Source organism: Manacus candei, unplaced genomic scaffold, assembly GCF_025592945.1.
Source record: "Manacus candei isolate 608988 ecotype Guabito, Panama unplaced genomic scaffold, ASM2559294v1 h1tg000067l, whole genome shotgun sequence".
Classification (NCBI taxonomy): domain Eukaryota; kingdom Metazoa; phylum Chordata; class Aves; order Passeriformes; family Pipridae; genus Manacus; species Manacus candei.
Window position 1 is genome coordinate 8,243,633 of NW_026138115.1, and position 18,679 is coordinate 8,262,311.

Genomic DNA, 18,679 nt, shown 5'->3' on the forward strand with positions numbered 1-18,679 from the left:
ACACCAAAACGGCTTTTCATGGAACCAGCTTGCTTCCAACAATAGTCTCTTCCAGTGCTACTTTTGCTGGGTCCTGTTGCCCCAGTGTGATGTTCCTGAGATATCTCTGTAGATTGAGCTGCCTTGACAGAGAGCCTGGGAATACTTAACCATCTCAGGAATGGTTCACAGATATGTGGCAGATGTTTTACCGGAGTTCAGACATCTGCCTGCACTTTAGACACTACATTGTGTGTAGGGCCAATGCTGAGGCAGTACAAACATGTTGCCTGGACTAATGCTTCTTTGAAGTGGAATCCATTATTTCTATATTGTACCCTGGGATACATCCCCTAGAATAGCAATTTTCCCATTGCCTAGAAAACGGAGAGCCACAGAGCCATATGGGATACTTCACAGGTAGGGAAAAGAACAGATGCAGTTACCTGTAAGTCTTCAGGTCTTCTCTTTAGACTCGCTGCTTACCTCTAGAGGTCTCTTTGTGCAGTATTTCAGCTTCCTGCATTGTCCTCCAAGAGAGACAGTGAACTCCTCAGTGCTCCTCAGCCGCTGATTGCCTAACATCTTGCAGTGCCTCCATTTTGAGCACAATATACTCTGTACTTTTAAAAATGTTCAGAATGCTGGTTTTACATCAGGTTTACAAGAGATGTGAAAGTTTCCAGCCAGGACAAATAGTCTCTTGGCTCACTGGAACTTGGAGAGGGAAAAGCATCTAAACAGACTGAGATGCTTTCACATGTTTTCTGGTGGCTGAAACATCGTACAGAATTACTGTTAGTTTAACACAAACCACTAGGTGCAAAATCTTTTGAAAATCAGAAACAAGATGACACATTTACAATGCACCACATCTTATAGAGATGAGAATAACCCAACACTGATGTGTAGGCTGACCCAGGAGAAAAAGTCCCAAGACTGGAATTTTAGCATGTGGCAAATTTTCAACATGTAAGTAATCATAATTAAGGAATGGAATGCCGTACGTGCTTACATGCAGAGGGTGATTTTCTGACCTGAGGCCTAATACATAGAGATTCCAGTTATCTAGCTGTTGAGTGCAAGATCAGTAAAAGTTACCAAAGCCTGGCATCTCTAATTATGTAACTAAAATGAGATTAATTTCATCTAACATGGCTCTAATCCTCCTCTCTTTGAAATTAGTAATAAAACTTCTGTTACCATCAAGAAGTGATAATCAAGCAGTGGTATCCTGTTTTATTAGTTGGTAACTGAGACATTCAGAGATTAAGATTTTCTAAGTGATGAGACTTCTCCCAACTTTTCTCCTTATGAGATGTCTGAGAATTTTACTGCTGTATTTATCAGTGCCAGAATACTTTTGAAACCTCCCTGTATTGCCTTAAACTCAGCAGGTGCAGAGCACCATGAAGTATTGTGTTTGTGTCCTCTGTTTGACCTGTGTGTGATTTCTGTCTCTCAGAGCGTGCACTTCCTTGGGTCATACAATGTGGAATACACTCCAAAGGGTACAGATAAAACAGTCTCTTCTACATAGATTAAACCCCTCTTGCTTCCCTCTTTCAGCCCCTCAAAAATTTTAGGCTGGGAAAGAGTAATCAGAAAGGATCTAGACATACTCTAAGGGGCATTCTTTTAGTGTGTGCAAAATAGGACAAAATAGATACTGGATGTGATTTTGAATAGAAGTCACTGAAAAATAGTGTCAGCGAACTGAGAAATTAGATTATTAATTAAATGAGAAATATGAAACGAAAGAGTTGTTTAATAGAGCACATATATGCTGATGCTGTGCCTTATCCAGTAGAAACTAATAGATCATTTGAAACCATAGCAATCCATTGCAGATAAATATATCCTTCCACAATTAAAAAAAATTATTATTATTTACCTACAGCAGTAACAAAGAATAAAGGCTATGGAATCATATGGCCTATGGGGGGGTGTCTGTGAGTGCATCAAAAGCAAACTGATGGACAAGCATACTCTGCAAAGCTGAGGACACTTTTCCTATAAAATACAATTGCTGCTGGCACTGATTCAGATCTTTTGCATTTCTTCACATATTCCCAGCCAAACAAGACAAGACTTCATAAATACCTAGGTGAATTGAGATGCAACAGAAAAGAAGGGGTTAACAAAGCAAAGTCTATTCCACCTCTACCCACCTGAAGACTGGTGAAGCAGAGCTCAAACTAGTTATTTCCCAGGAACTGGCAAGAATCAGCCATCTTTCCCAGCTTCAGTTGCCCCGGGTTAATGCAGAGAGTTCAGTGTTAGGGGGACCTAAACTATCCTGAAGCATAAAGCAGTGTTGCTGGAAGCCAGACATAACCCTGAATCAATGTAAAATTCAAAACCTTCCTGCTCCATGAGTAGGGCAGAGTATGTTGTTCCATTGGAAATTTGCATTCATTCTGAGTTGAAACTTGGTCTTTGCAAATCACTTCACTGAAAAGTGTCATCACAGCCTGTGAGTGGCAATATCTACTGCATCTAGCCTTTTTATGCATAGCATTAGACTATATGTTACATGCCTTTGGACCTTGGGTGTAGATGAGATTGGTGCTGACCCTGTTTTGCTGTCTCTTGTGGGATCTGCTGTAAGAAGCAAAGGCACACAGTACCTTTAATCCTGCAAAGAGAACATGCTCCCTAGGTGCACTCAGGGAAGGGAGATGGGAGAGGCAAGAATAGGGAGGGAGGAAGTATGCAGATACCTAATAAAAACACAAAGCTTTTCCAGCATATCAGTGACCAAGATATCATTGAGAGGACCAGGGAACAGAGGCAAGGCAGATCTCAAAGCCTTAGTAGTCTTGTGTGTCTGCCCTATTTTTTAACATAAAACATAAAAGATTTCTACAGAAGAGTACCCAAGGAAAAATAATCAAGCTGTAAAACCACTCATCACCTCCCTGTGGCCACCTGGCTCTCAAACCAGGTAAGAAGTGCTGCAGAGTAGACCCAGTGGCCCAGCCAAGTCAGAAACATTCACTTCCTTGGCCACTTGACCAAGTATATTGAAATGACTGCCTCTAGCAGCATGACCAAACCCCGACAGCACAGAGTTCAAGATAGAAGAAGAGGTGGAGGTACTGCAGAGCCGGAAGGTGAGAGCTTGCTCCTGCTAGACAACTGGAAGGGTGACTGAAGGGGTTTATCTCACAACACTTTATGAAAGCAAAACCCATTAATGCCTTATGACTACCAAATCTGTGCAATGTCAGTGAAACAGTGAACACCTCATTGGCCTAGCAATAACAAAAGGGGTAAAAAGGAAATGTGATTTTATATTTTGGGGTCCTTACCCTAGATTGTTTAATTTGCTGCTATAATATTCTTCCCTAACAAAACTTTAAACCAGACAGGGAGTTTAATTTTAATTTGTCACATTCTTTTTGCAGAATTTATTCAATTATTTTTCCCATCAATTAAGAAGATTTATGATTATGTTTTCTATTATGTGATCATGTTTGTCAAGTAAATTATTCATTAGTTTTCCCTCAGACAGCAAATTACTTGTGAAACATCATTTTCCCTTTTGTTTTTCAACTTGTTCAGACTTCTAAAATGGTGACAGAGTTTATGTATTTGATGACAGATATGCGGATTTGTCTTCTTTATAATTCTTTATAATTTTTACATAGAAAATACACTTTTTATAGGCTATCAAATTTATACTTAAGTTCAGTTGAACTTAGTAATGGACACATCTAAGACCCCAGCTTTAGTCTAAGTTATTATCACGTATTATGTTCTGCAAAGATGAAGTATAGTTTGATGTTAGGTGGCACGCAATAATTCAGTAGTCTAACCTTAAACATAAAGATTTGAAATACCATTGAACAAGGAGTGGACCCTAACTGTCAACTTGCATAATGATCGCCCTAACACGAGGCTACTGACCCAGTTGTCATTTCATGACTCCCATACAGAGACTCCTAGAGCATTGAATAATCGAGATTGAAAGACATGTTCACCTGCAATACTGTGGTAGTTAGGATGATCTTGAATTTTCAGTGTCCTGATTTAAGTTGCTGCCTCAGTCAAGTGGTGGAGGATCTGTGTGTAGATTAATATCTACAAGATATGTGTATATCTACAAGATATGTGTATATCTACAAGATACAGCTGCAAGACTAATATCATTGGACTGTTGGTAACAATGAACCAAAATGTCCATCCCTAGATTGCCTTTAATACAATTGCTGATCTACTTTGTGGAACTCAGCAATGCAAGGTAAGAGGGAGGGGCCATATAAGGTGATGATGGTAAGTCTAATTTGCCCTTTGCATTGATGTAAACTGTGCTGAGCTCCCAGGTAGTGGTAGGGTGCTAACTTGCTGACAAAGTGAAAAAGTGGCCTAGTACAAATAAGTCAGAAATGAAGAAAAAGAAAATGGCTGGAATCAGTTGTGCCTTTTCTGCATTTGATTGATGCTCAGTGTGTTCCAAGCCCCAAACCTTTTCAATAATTTAGCTGTTTCAATTGTTCTTGCTACAGCTATTGTTTTTCTGTTCCTTCGTGGTGATGTTTTGCAATTGCCTTAGTCTGTTTTTAACCTCTACTGCTATGGAGTTTATCTCCAATGCTCATATGAGAATGTTAAAAAAGTATGACATGGGTGTGCATGTGGAAATGATCTGTAACCTTTAGCCCGCAATAGCAAAACTCTCTTATCTCAGAATGAGGGAGGAGGGAATGAAATTGGATTTCCCGCTCCTCATGGCAGTTTCTATAGCTGTAGTGTGGTAGACCCATCAGGTATGATGCTGCACAGCTAACCTAAGCTGCTTTTCTAATTGGGGGCAGCTGCCAGTTTCTCTTCAAAACTCTTCACATCACACAGATGTGAAAACTATGTATAAAATTTGTACTTTCTTTTTTTGTTTATCATTTTCTGACTCACCTCATGTAAAATTTTCTCAATATTTGTGCCTCACAAGAACACACACCAAGTAATTAAGAAAAAAACCCTGGTTCTTTACAGGAACAATAAAAGCAGCATTACTGCAGTTGTGACCTTAGATTTTGGCTGGACAGATAGACCAAGAGCAGATGATATGTTTGGAAATAACTGACAGTGAATTGACTATGTACAATGAGTCTTGAAAGTACTGTAATTCAAAACAGACACTGTCTTAACCCAAACTCTCATCAACACACTCGGTGCATTGGCATAATAGGAGCAATCAGATATTTGTGCGGTGGAATGTGAGACAGGAAAGCTGCAGCTTATCTGTTTGTTGGAGGCAACTCTCAGTCTGGTGCAATCCACATTCTCCTTTCTGTTTCTTGACACAATGTCTTTTGGGGCTTGTAAATGAGAGGAATGAAGAAAGTGCATCTCAGTCTAGATATATGTCCTAAACTAATGTATTCCCTCCCTTCTTGCCTTCTCAGATTATCCTTACTTTCACTTGTGTGAGGTGAGAGTGAATCCTTTGGCTTATTCCTTCTGTCTCATGCTATTTATTGAGAGTGAGAGCCTTCCCACCTTTTTATTGCTCTTTTGTGTTGCTATGGCAATGGTGAGGCCCATGCTTCTTGTCTGGTTAAATGTACTTTTAATTACTTCAATAAATATGCTTTAAAAATACACAGCGAAGGCTGTTGTTAATATTATAGTTATGTTACATCACATTTAATAAAGCAGGTAAAAATAAATGTTAGTGAAAACTTTTTAACTGGGTTTGAAGCTGGTGATTTAGCTATCAGCACTCCACCTTTTGGGCTGTGGCAGGGCTAATTGCTTTGGGTAAACACTTGTCTTCAGCTGAAGCCATTGGTAAATAGGATTGGGAAGATCTGCCTTTGCCATCAAATTCCTTTCCTTAAGATTACAGATTACTGTAAAATAGACATTTAGCGTAGAGTGATGCACAGAGCATCTGAATCACATGATATTCTAGAACAACACTCGGAACATAGTTCAAAATCCTCTAACAAACTTAAAAAGTTCATGTGCAGAGTGCTGTTAGGAAGAGGGCAAGAGATAGGGCTATTGCTAACATTCTGTATTTTCATTATTATCCTACATTGTAAAGCACAGGGAAAGCATGTGGCATGGCAATGAAATGTATTTTTAAAGGCCTCTGGGAGAACATTTTAGTGGCTACTGCTTTTGTTCTTTTCACGTATGAAGACTGAAATATGAGTTGGAGTAGGGGGCGCAGTTTCATCTTCTGACAAGGCACTGAAGAGACTGGCAGTGGACCTATGCACTCAGTCTTCATATCCAGTATTTTTTCCTAACATTGAATTGTGGAAAGGGACAGAAAAAAGCTGCAAATTGGTTTGCAAGTAGGAGAAAACATCCTGCAGCAAAAAGCTACAGTCAGCATGTTTGGATTATTAAAAAAGCTTTAGAGGAAGCTTGGACAGAATGAATAAATATCTTCCCAAAGAGAAAATACCAGATACCAAAAGGGCCTTTTATTTAGCAGAGAGAGGACTTAAGACCAAGCACATTCAAATTGGATATAAACCAGGTTATTAAGCTTGAAGACAGACTAATCAGACACAAAGAGAGTCTCCAGCAAGTCTTCATATGAGGACCTTTCTAGAGAAGCCGTTACAGTTTTCCACAAGCTGATGGGCAAAAAGTGTCAGCGGAAGGGAAAATTGTACAACATTTTATATACAGACATACCTACACTATGTTTATTTGCTCACATAAGCACACACACATATAAGGCAGAAGTGATGACATTAATTCTTTCTGGCTCTAGACTCCAAGACAGTCATCTGTGTGGCAGTACAGAGTTTGTTGTTTATGAACTTCTTACAGAAGACTTCTTAAAATAAAAAGGGTAGAAACCAATTATAAGTTTTGTTGAAACCAATTATAATTTTTGTTACTAAAGCTCTGTTAGATTCTAAAGCAATTATAAAAGAATTTGAATTTTGTATGTAAGTGTAGAGTGGTTTGCCTTGATATGCGAAGGAAACGTGGTTTCTAGTAATGCAACAAGGATGGCAATTAAACCTTGCAGTGCACAAAATGTTTGTAAACAAGATAAAGAATGTGTTTTGATTGCAAAGGTCTTTATATGCCATTAGTGAATTCTGCTTGAGTTTTGAAAAGTTTAACATGACTACTGTTTCTTGGAGGATGTATAAAACACAAGTTTTAACCAATAGATTAATGCATATTAAGTAGTTGAAATAATGAACCAGTGGATACAGTGTACAAATGTGTATGTAAGTCTCATATTCTGGAGAAAAAAGTTCAGAGAAATGTTTCATCAGAAGAAGAAATTTTACATTTCTTCAACACCATTCTGCTAATGCAAGTATTTAAAAGTATAAGAATTATGGAACGTTTGGCTTTGAGAGAAGTTTAATTTAATTTATCATTAGCTATAAATAAATAATATATTTATATAAATATGTTTATATAGATAAATATTAAAAAATATAAATTTTATTTCTGCAACGTGTTATTTCTCTGTCTTGGTCATGTCCAAGTTTATTAACTGAAATGAAATAAAAATGTTAAACTTGCTTTATTCTGCAAAACTACAGTGTTTCCTATGGCAATTTAATAATTTTTTTGCTTTCCAAGGCTTTAGCACTGTTAATCTTGAATAATTCTTAGGATCTGGTGATATTATAATGTAAAAGCAAAGTTAACCAGTTTAAAAAGTTGTAATGTGAAAGCATACATCATCTGTTATAATAATTTAATATTTTTTATATTACCAGTTAGAGGAAGTGACCTAGTTAATGAGCCATTTCAGGTGGCTTGCCAACTTGAAGCCTGATTGTGCTTTCCCATGGTGCTGGCTGCAGCCTTGGCAGCAGTGGAGGAGGTGGTGTGGCTCCATCCTCTGCTCCTGTGGGAAGCGTAACTCCTCTGTCAGTGCACTGTTGCCAGGTAAGGGTTGGGACTGCTAAAAAGAGGAGCCATGTGTGACCCACCTCACGATCCCCAGCATGAAAGAGATGTGTGAAGATGCAAAGGGTACCTGTCTCTGTTAAAATGATCTAACGTGATGGTTGCAAGTAGTTAATGTTGCATTGAACAGTGCTACTTTGATGACTGTGACATGAGCTATTTAATTTGCATTGAATCATTGCCTTGCAGCTGCATCCTAATCCCTAAAACCAATGAGTGTCTAATAAATCACAGGAACCAAAGTGGCAGGTAAATCCAGTGGCTACTTTAGAATTTGCAGTACACTCTAATCCTAGTAAAACAATTCTGAAGCAGGTTGAATAATTAATGGTCAATGATTCTGAGATATATTTTATCTGTCTTTCAGTTTCAGACTATCAAAACCTTGGGAGCTTTTTAGACTTATCTTTTATTACCAATAATTTCATGATTCCTTTCTCTCAGTAATTTTTGTTCTGTCATATAGATGAGATTGCATATCCTTTGATGATCGATTCAGGAGTAATAACAGTCTATACGTATTAAAATGAAGTATACTTTTAATGATGAACCTGGTTAAATCTCTGCCTTCCTCTGAATTATGTTAATCTTTGTGATTTGTCCCTGTACATGATGCTCCACATCATAACTTTTGGGACTCAACTATATGAACTGGATCCATTCTTTTTTTGATGGCAGACCTTCACTGCTACTGTTTGTTATAATTTCTTCATTTGATCCATGTTTGAAAACTGAAATTTGAAGCCTGATACCAACCTTGTCTGTTCAAAGAGGTTTCCATTTTGTGAGGTTTGAGATGGCTACCGCAGATGTCTAAACAGAAAACAAGACTTGAGCACCTGGGTTCAGTTTCTGCTAAAGACACTAGAAAAGCCTGCTCTTTCTGTGGGCTTGTGATTATGAGATTAGACAATTTGATGTGCAGTTGCTTGGATACTTGCAGGATACTTTTACAGAGCTGTTACCTTACTGAAAAATATTTATTCATCAAAATATTCTGTAAGAGAAGACTTTGTGAAAGTCAAATCTAAACCAAGAGGACTGAGAAAGTCTCCATAAGCCATTAATTATTTGTGAGGTGTCACTTGCAGTGGATAGTGCCCTGTGTCACAAACATAATGCCTGCAAACATTTGTTGACTGCTTGAGTAGGAGCCTGAGTGCAGTTGATGAGGACTCTCTGGGCTATGGCAATTGAAGGTTATGATCCCCTTTCTACTGACCCCAGGGAGTGGGCTGGGGGCAAGGTGAGATGCACCTGGAACCAGTGCAGTCCATGCTGCTGTGTTCATATTAAGAGTAAACAGAAGATTTGCTTCCCTGGAGGTTTTACTCTGATACTATTCGCTGACATAAAATTCACTCAAATAAAGCACTCCCCTCCCCAACTTATATTAAATTTTTACCACCTTAGTGCAATTTCTCTTGACCACTGTCATGTCTCATGAGACAGGAGATGGGTGCCCAGCCCTTAGAGAGGGGAGATTTTCTTGATCCTTAGTAATTTATTTGTTTGTCACTGCCCTAAGAAAGCTGAAACCCTTACCTCTGACCAGTCTGTCAGCACCCCTTAAGGGGGATTCTTCACCAAACAGATTCACAATATAGGAGGGGGATTTGATTGCCCTTTTTGGGAGGGGTCGAGCCAACAGCATAAGGGAGACTTCTCAGTGGGCCTTCCCAACATGTTAGCTGCTGCCAGCAACTCCTAACACCTGTAAAGCAATCACTCTAACAGTTTAATATCTTCTGATGCAAATTAGCACTCCTGAATGTCTCGGTGCAAGTCACACCAGCCCAACATAAAACTGGGCTGTGGAAACTCCTGTTGCTAAGCAGTGTTTTTGCTAGACATTACACAGATAGGTACTATGCTCCGGGCAGACAAGATGGCACTGTGTATGGGTCCCAGTTCCCTCTCTATGAAGTGCAAGAGAAACATATGATTTAAATTAGGTGAATACTAATAATCTGGCAAGGCTGAGTAACCCTGAAACAGAGAGCTGTGGTTGCACTTGACTACAAAAGTTTGTTCCAGGTGGATCTGATGCCCCTCATCCTATCACCAGCCCAGAGAAATCTAGTGTTAGTGCTATGTGTCAATTCTAGCTGTAGTATCTATACTTGAAATCAAACAAAAGAAACAAACCCATCCTCTTCCCCCTAGACACCTCTATTATGGCACTGCCTTTGGCTGAGCCGTAAGACTAGAGATCCAGACAAAAACATCTATTAACATTCTGAAGGCACATTTGTTAACTGCAGAACTATTTCACTCAGTACCATGACTAAATTATTTTTATACAAATTACATTGTTTCCCTAATCACCTCAGGTACTTGGAAGACTTCCTACTTTTCTCCATCACACTGTCAGGTACTACTCAGAAAAGCTTCACACCAAATTTACTTTGGAAGATGTCTGGAGTAAAAGGCCACTATTTCAACCTGTTCTTATGAGCCCACCTGCAAGGCTTTTGCTGTCTGGAACCTTGTTGGTTTCTTAGCTCATGTTTGATATGATGCAAAACTTGTAAGAATAGCTTGTGTTTTTCTAGCACCTGAAGCACATTAGACTGGATTTAGTCATTACCCTGAACCCTTGCCTATATCTAATATGGAGATGCAGATGGACAGCTCATGCCAACATTCATAGGGCTGTTATGTTAAACAGGTACCGAGGTGCTGGAGTGAGGTGTGTCAAGGCAGATCAGTTTACACAGCCTGCAATATGCATCGTTGCCCTTTTACTTGGGCACCATGGTTTCAGGCAGGGACAAGGTATTTCCTTGGCTTCAGGCAGGAATTAGGTGTTCTCTTTCTTCCTGTTTTTGTTGACTTATACAAACTTAAGATTCTTGAGTTATTAAGTTAATTTCAACACAAGTATCCTGATTTCTAGATAAAAAACTCAAGCACCAAAGCAGACCCTGCAAAGATTAGCTTATGATTTAGTAGAATGCTGTCAGTTCTCTTGAAGGATACATACAAAACCAGACTCCCAACACTTGAATCACTATACTGCCTACTGCACAGAGGGAGATGTTTTCTATCCCTCATTTTGTAACAAACCTACTGTGGAGCAAAGAGCACAAAAAAACCCCATAAAGTTACAAGGCAAATTTCTTTGAGGCCACTAAAATAGCTGTGAGAGGACTTGTAGAACAATCCAAGGAGTAAAGACTAGATAACAGAGGGTGTAGAGAAGATGGAGTCAGGTTCTTTACAGTGACAGGACATGACAAAACAGTGGCAGTTCATCTGAATTCAGACCACATTTATCAGACTGGGTTCTGTAAGGTATCTAGTTGTGGGAGATATTAGGCTTTGCACAACAGGCTCAGGAAGAACATATAGATATTGTGATGCTGAGGGCAGTTGAGATTGCAGAACCTCAGCTCTGTTGTAAAGGGAAATTTAACTGCTGATAGCAAGAGGCTGGCTTGTATTTTTTCCTCATCCTCTTAGTTAGAGGTACCTATTTTATACACCAGAGAAGTAAAAGAAAAAATCTGTGCTAAATTGCCTCAAAATATCATACCTCTAAAAAGCACAGTTGACATTCCTGCAGAAAAGTATGTTCTAGGCTAAGACTCCACATTTCCTTCCCTCCCAGCCCTCCGCTACTTTAACCATGAGATGATTCAGCCATTCATTGCCTAAAAACACCCTATAGCAAAAGTTTTGTGTTACTCACTGGCAGTAAGTGCTGAGATCTGAATGCTGACAATGCTTTTAAGGGATAGCCTAGCTACAAAGGTGTATCACAATGTCTTTGGAGATTTATCTTGGATATGGAAAATAGGATGGTCTGGGCACCTGGATTGACCCATTTATGGAATGGAAAAGAATTTGTGATTGAGAGATGCACATACAGGGATATAAGCGTAGCTTTGTATTCTAATGTGAATGAGTAAACAGTCAGCAGTATAATAATCTGTAAGGCATTTGATCCCAATAAACCATCTTAATCCTCAGGGCTATTCTGGCAGTAAGAGATAACTGCACAGAAGCAGAAATGTTCTTAGCATAAACCTCACATATTTATGTTTACTGTGCATCTTAGACAGTTACAGACTCTTCTCCCCTCCTTCCCAATACTGATGAGCACTTCATCTGTACAGTCTGCTAGCTCCCTACTTCACTAACAAGAGTCTTTTAATTTGGATTTTTATTCTTTCCAGCAAGGGCTAAGACAAAAGGAAAATCAAATCAGAGAGAAATGCTTGGGACTGAAGCTCCCCTACTGGCATGCCCTCTGCTTCAATAAAGTTTCACTACAGATTTTGGTTTTAGTAGCCATACATGTGGTCTTGTGCTTTGTGGGAGGATACATTTCCACATCTCTGCACTTAACAAGCCTCTGAGCTGAATGTTTTTGTGGCTGTCTCCTGGCTGCCGCATTGTCTTCATTGTTGTCTGCATTGCAGACAAAGGGCTACAGCTCAGAAATGCAGAAGCAGTGAAGTGCTAAAAGTTAATTAATTTGTTGTCATGACTAAAGACTGAATGATACTTTTGAAAGGGTGAGAGCAAGAGCACATCCTACCTCCAAAAATGGGTAGTGTCACTGTGCGTTATGTGACCATATGTTTACCCCACTCAGGCAAAGGCAATAGTTAAAGCAGAGCATAGATGAGCTGCAGCTGCTTGCTATTCAAGGCACAGGGCTGTGAGGTTTCTTCTTCAATTTATTTTTTTTTTTTAATAATCTTCAAGCCAGCACTTGTTCCTCTACTATTGGAGTCCTGGTACCTAAAGACACTTCATCCCTGTCTGGTATCTCATGAACATGTCAGTGCAGACATGTAGGACCTGCTGCTGCTGGTTTAGTGCTAGTGCTCTGCTGGCCTAAACTGTGAAGCAGAGATGAAATGGGGACTATTATTTATAGCTCAGAAATTTTCGAATAAAGATGAAAAGTTGTTCCATAAGCTTTTTTTCATTGATCAATTAGTTTGCAAAATCTTTCCTTGTTACATGGGTGAATGGCCATTTGGTGCCAGGCTTTGACTCAGTTCAAGGTTGTAAGCTGAAGCCAATTTTTTCCCCCTGACAAATGACAATATTTCTTAGGTTAAGACTCACTAGCACAGATGCCATGTAATGGCATTAAAATACTAGACATGTATTTGTGTTGTGGAATCTTCAAGTTTTGTACCTGTAATTTGAGTTCCCCTCAGTTATGCAAATGACAGTGCTGAACATGACAGCAAAAACATTATCCTAGCTGGGATCTGCTCTAAGTGGGACAAAACAACCACTTTGCATCTGTATTTCACATTTAGTGATAGCTTGAAATTGCTTTTTTAAAGCAAGCATTTCTAGTTCTACTTCATATTGTTTGGCAAGGACTTGTAAGAATTTTAGCTTCAACAAAGCTATATCTGCACAGGTGCTACTGTAAAAAATGATCCTTAGCATATGCGATACATTATATCATACTACTGATTGAGAAGTTGAGGAGTAAAGTATGGATTCTTTAACTTACATGAGGAAATCCAGGCATGGGACTGCAGCTGGCTTCAGAATTGCACATACTTTCCCTTTACTATTTAGCACTAAGATATATTGCAGCTTGAGCACATACCACTGAAGTTAAGAAATGCTTTGCCACTGATTTCAGAGAGCATTGGAGCAGCACTTTAATGAAATGTAGAACAAACTCATCAACAAAAGAGGTAAAGTATTATATCTGGTGTGTTCACCCTGGATGTGTACGTCGGGTGGAAGAGCCCATGCTTATGTTAAATGCAACTGTCCTGTTGATGGATTTGGCTTACATTTAACATTAACACTGGATATGCAGTTTATTTTCTTTCATTTTGCCAAGAAAATGGGTCAATGAAGAAGAAATAATATGCAATCAGGTATGAAAAATAAGAATTTTAAATCTACTTGTAGGTCCCTTTCTGCAGAATAAATCTTGACATTATGGTCACTTAAAATAAATCCTGGTTTTGAGGGCCCAGAAACCTCAGGAGAACAGAGAAGCCTTTGAAGTGCTTGAGAGTTTACTCAATTCTTGTGTTAGCAAGGCTTTGAGGGAGCAGAAATAGTCCTCCAAAAAATTCCCTTGTTACCAAGTAAGCCTCTACAGTGCATACCATCATTGTTATTCTTTATGATCATAATGTGGCTAATATTAAAAAAAAAATAAATCTGTGAACACCAGGAGGTAAAGCAAAAAAGAGAAAATTCAAACTGTTTTAAAAGCAAAACTTCCAGAGATTCAGAGATTTATGGAAAGGGAGCACTCTCTGTTTACTGTAAGGAAGCTTTGCCATTAGCTTCAAAGGAAGTTTTAGTAAGTTCTGAATGTTTGTAATAGTTATGACTCAATTTATCTTTGTTATCTAAAATCTTGGCAACACTATGCATTTCAGTGCAGACTGTGAATGATAACAATCAACTTCAACTCCCACTGACCCAGGAGTCAAAGGGCTGTGGTATAGCATTTAGTCTTACTGACTATAATTATATGTAATAAAATTCTGTTGTCATTGATGTTATCATAATTTGTATAAAAAGTTGTTTGTAGCAAGATATTACAGATGCAGGCAATCTGCAGGAGTTCACAAGACGGTAAAGTTAGACTCTGGTAGATTAGAAGTTGCTTTTGGTGTTCAAATGCATGCATATGCCTCTGTTTTTACCAGGACGTATAAAACTAGGACATTTTAAATAAACAGTTGAAAACCTAATAGTTTCCATTTTTAAATGTTCCTTTCTTAGTTTAAAAATGTTTTTTTCTCTATTTAGAAGCTCCTCTATTTACGCCATTTGCTTTAAGTTTTCTGACAGCCAGCTCTTGATTTGGAGAAGCTAATGTTAATGGGAGGACTGGATGTGTTCTACCTCTGGCAGCACCACAGTGTGCTTTGGAGGCATGAGTAAACAGTGGGAGAGTCTGGAAGCTTTGAGGGCTAATCTTTTTACAGCCATGGATTTTCTATATAACCACAGGCAAGTCTCTTTGTCTTAGTTTATGTCCTTGCATAGGGGAGATATTGGTATCAGCTCACAAGGGAACCATGGATGTAAATTAAAGTTTGTGAGTCAGGGAACAGGCAGACATGAATAATCATATGATGAAAAAGAAGTGGTAGAAATCAAATACTTAGAGAGTTCAAACAGACCTACTGAAATAGAATCCTGCACAGTACCAGTAAACTACAGTTCATAATGCATGTGAAGAAAAGGGCTTGATTCAAGCTACATAAAGTCTTAGCCCTGGCACAGCTCACTTCATACATTCTTAGTTTTGGAAATCAAAATCCTGTTCTTCACCTACTGCTTTACTGGGTGCATGATTGTGCACTGCATGCAGGCTCTGTTTTTCCCACTTCATTTATTCTTACAAATAGCCCTTGGAAACTGCTCCTCAGAAGGGGGTTCCTCATCACCCTGTGAGTGATCTTTCTATTATCTCTTTCCCCACTGTACTAAAGGCTTGCAGTTACCATCACTTGATAGTAGTAAAAACTTTAAATTACTGGGACAAACTATAAGACAAAGAACTGTGAGAACTATCTGCATCAAGGAGGTCATGCAGATACAATTACCGATGGTTTACAGAGCCTCTACTTTTCCCATTTCCACTTTCATTTCTATGGTTTTGTTGTCCAGTGTTTTAACACTTTATGTAACTACTCTTGAAATCCACATGATGAGTGAATATTTTCACGGTGTTCCAAATATACATATATGTATATATAATACTTTTGCCATGAGTTTAATTTTCCATGTGCATCAGCCAAAGCTGTTAGGCATATGGCCTGGCTTATGAGCCATTGAGGAAAAGTGTGCCTAAGGTTTTCCCAACTGTTTGTTCAGGATTTTGCTGACCCATGTGGATATTGCCCCTTTGTTGTCTTCTGTGAACAGGCAGACAAAAGAGAAGCATGGAGTAGTAGATGAAAACATGGAGTAGCAGATGAAAACTCTTACTGAGTGGCTTTAGGTTGCACTTGGTGGCAGAAGTGCAGGTTTGTGCTTCTGTTAGGTTTTTACAAGGTATGGAAATGTGCCAAGTTTTTTTTTTTTGTCTGCTTCAATTGAATTTAAGGAAAAAACATGCTCATGCGGCTTCATCCTAGCATGCTGAATTGGATTTCTCTCCAGTCAATTTACAGCAGATCTGAGCCATCTCTCATTTTTACTCCCCCCCTAAAAGCAGGTGAGTTATACAAACCTCATATAAGAGAGAGAGAGCAGAGCCTTGTCCACCACTTGCCTACACCATTTGGTACTGCAAAAGCCCAAGCAATTAACACTAGCTAATTAACTTTATCTGACTACTACACTGAAACGGCCTCAATTTTTAAAGATGTTTATATAATTCATTTCCTCTGTTTTTAATAAGAATTAGCCACCTCAATATCTTTAACAATTAAGCCTTTTTTCCAGCTCTATGCAGTCCAACATAATCTCTTCGGTGTGCTCTTTTCCTCTCTCATGCAATCCATGTGCCGAAATTATAAATATCAAATCCCTGCAGACCAACCATTAACTGAAAATTTACCTTGAATGGCACTGTATTTGCTGATCTGTGAAAGACAACATGAACAGGCTCTCCAGAGAAATGAGGTTATCAGGAACATTTGGGGACAGGAGATATCTCACTATGTGCAATGTGTACTGTCTGAACAGGAAACAGAGTGTGAAAGCTTGCTAAGCATAAGGCAGTGTTTTACCAAATTGAATAAGAGGTTCTAATTTTTTTCTTAAATAACCCAACAAATGTTGCTACTGTGGGGGAAACTTTCACCAATAAAGAGTAAGAATCAGCCAAGACCTTGCACTCCAATCTCCTTCAGTTATCATGACACCCCAGGTTGCAATACTTCTTTACCACCTTGGCAAACACGCTCTCAGAGCTCAGCTAGGGTCCCATCTAGTGAGCTGAACAGTCTTTTTTCCTTGTGCTTGTACTTCTGCTAACCCAAGAAGATCCAATGAGGCCTACAGCTGGAAGGCAAGTCTTGTTCTCATTCCAATTCTTTGTTGCCACTTGCATGTGTGGAGGGAAAGGCAGTGATTTGTTCTACCATATGAGAAACATCTTCTAGGGAGTCAGAGCCAGCCTTGGCAGCTCAAGAGGATGTATGATAAAATAGGAGCAGCTGCATGTGACTGTTTTCACAGGGCACTTGACAGAAGTTTGTGATCTTGCACACTAATAGCATTAAAATCTCCCTAAAAGTAACATGCTTAGCTGTGGCTCTAATTGTCAAGTCACATTCATTGATTATAATTCATGTTTTTTTGCCTTCCTTGGGAGTAATCACCACTTTATGATTGAAGATAATTCCACTATGGATACTTCCACTACTATCCTTCCCACTATGGGAAAGATATTTGTCTTTTAATCATTATTACAAAACTGTCTGATCAATATATTCTTACTTCTTGGGGAAGAAAAACTGCCTGGCATAGCAACTGCAGAGGGAACCAGCATCTCTGCCCTCCCTCCCAGACCAGAGGCATGGACAGAAATATCTGGAAAAGGAACCAGCACTGAAGTTGCTTTTCACTAGTCCTTTTCTGCAACACTAGGACTGGGAAGGCTAGAGCCCATCTGTTAGATCTTTGTGACTTGCCTCAGCACTTGTAAAGAACATCTGCAACTGTGCAATAAGTAGAGATGTGCTGAACAGTTTGGAAGAATAGAACTAAGCATCTAAGAGAGGGATCTTCAAAAAGTAATACAGTAAGTGGGATGTTACCAGTAGAAAATGCTGGGAAGAGGAGTAGTTGCAAGCCCTGGTCCTTGAAAAGAGCTATATCCCTAACACAGTGATGGTGGTAAGGCAATTGTGTCTGCTCCAGATTTTGCAGATACTGGAGCGAGTCCAATAAAGAGCCATGAAGATGAATAAGTGATTGGAGCATCTGTTGCACAAGGAGAGGCTGAGAGAGCATGGACTGCTCAGCCTGGAGAAGAGAAGGCTTATGGGCAATATGTATAAACACCTGAAGGGAGGTTGTAAAGAAGAGAAAGCCAGGGTCTTTTCAGTACCAGAAAGTACCCAGAATAACAGTAAAAGGGAATGAGAATAAATTAAGAAATATCAAATTTCATCTAATCACAACAAAAATTGTTTACAATGAGGGTGGTCACACAGAGCAGTTTGCCCAGAAAGATTTTGAAGTTTACATGTGGAGATATAAAAAACCTAAATGGACATAGTCCTGGGAAATTTACGTAGCTTACCCTGCTTTGGAGTGGTAGTGCTTGGACTACATGATCTCCAGGGATCCCTTTCAATCTCAATGATTCTATTATTCTGAGATGAGCCAAAGAGACACAATAATCCTAAGCCTTTCAGGCAGCAATGAAACCTCCTTTCTGCCATTTTCATTTAGCCTAAGTGATAAAATGACCATTAGGTGACAGACAAAATGAAAAAAAAGCCAGAGGGTGAGGGTAAATCAGGCTGAAATTTCTTGCTTCACATAATATTTCATAATGATATGAAGTATAACAGGTTTTGAGAGAAGCATTGAGAAAAAAAACATTTTTTCAAAACACAAACTGCTTGGTGATAAGGAAATTTTCTGCAATGTTAGAAGAACCAATTAGGTTTAGACTTAGATCTCCCACATGCCAACTGACTGATCCAGCACTGGAAATATTAGGTATCAGTCATCACCCAGGAATTTAATGATCTTAGGAGTGAAAGAAGAGTGGAGTTTAGATGAGAATCTGTGCATTTGATACTTGTGAGAATCTATAAATTGCTAGACTATGATTCAGAAAAGAACTGAAAACAGTAAAAGAACGTCACATATA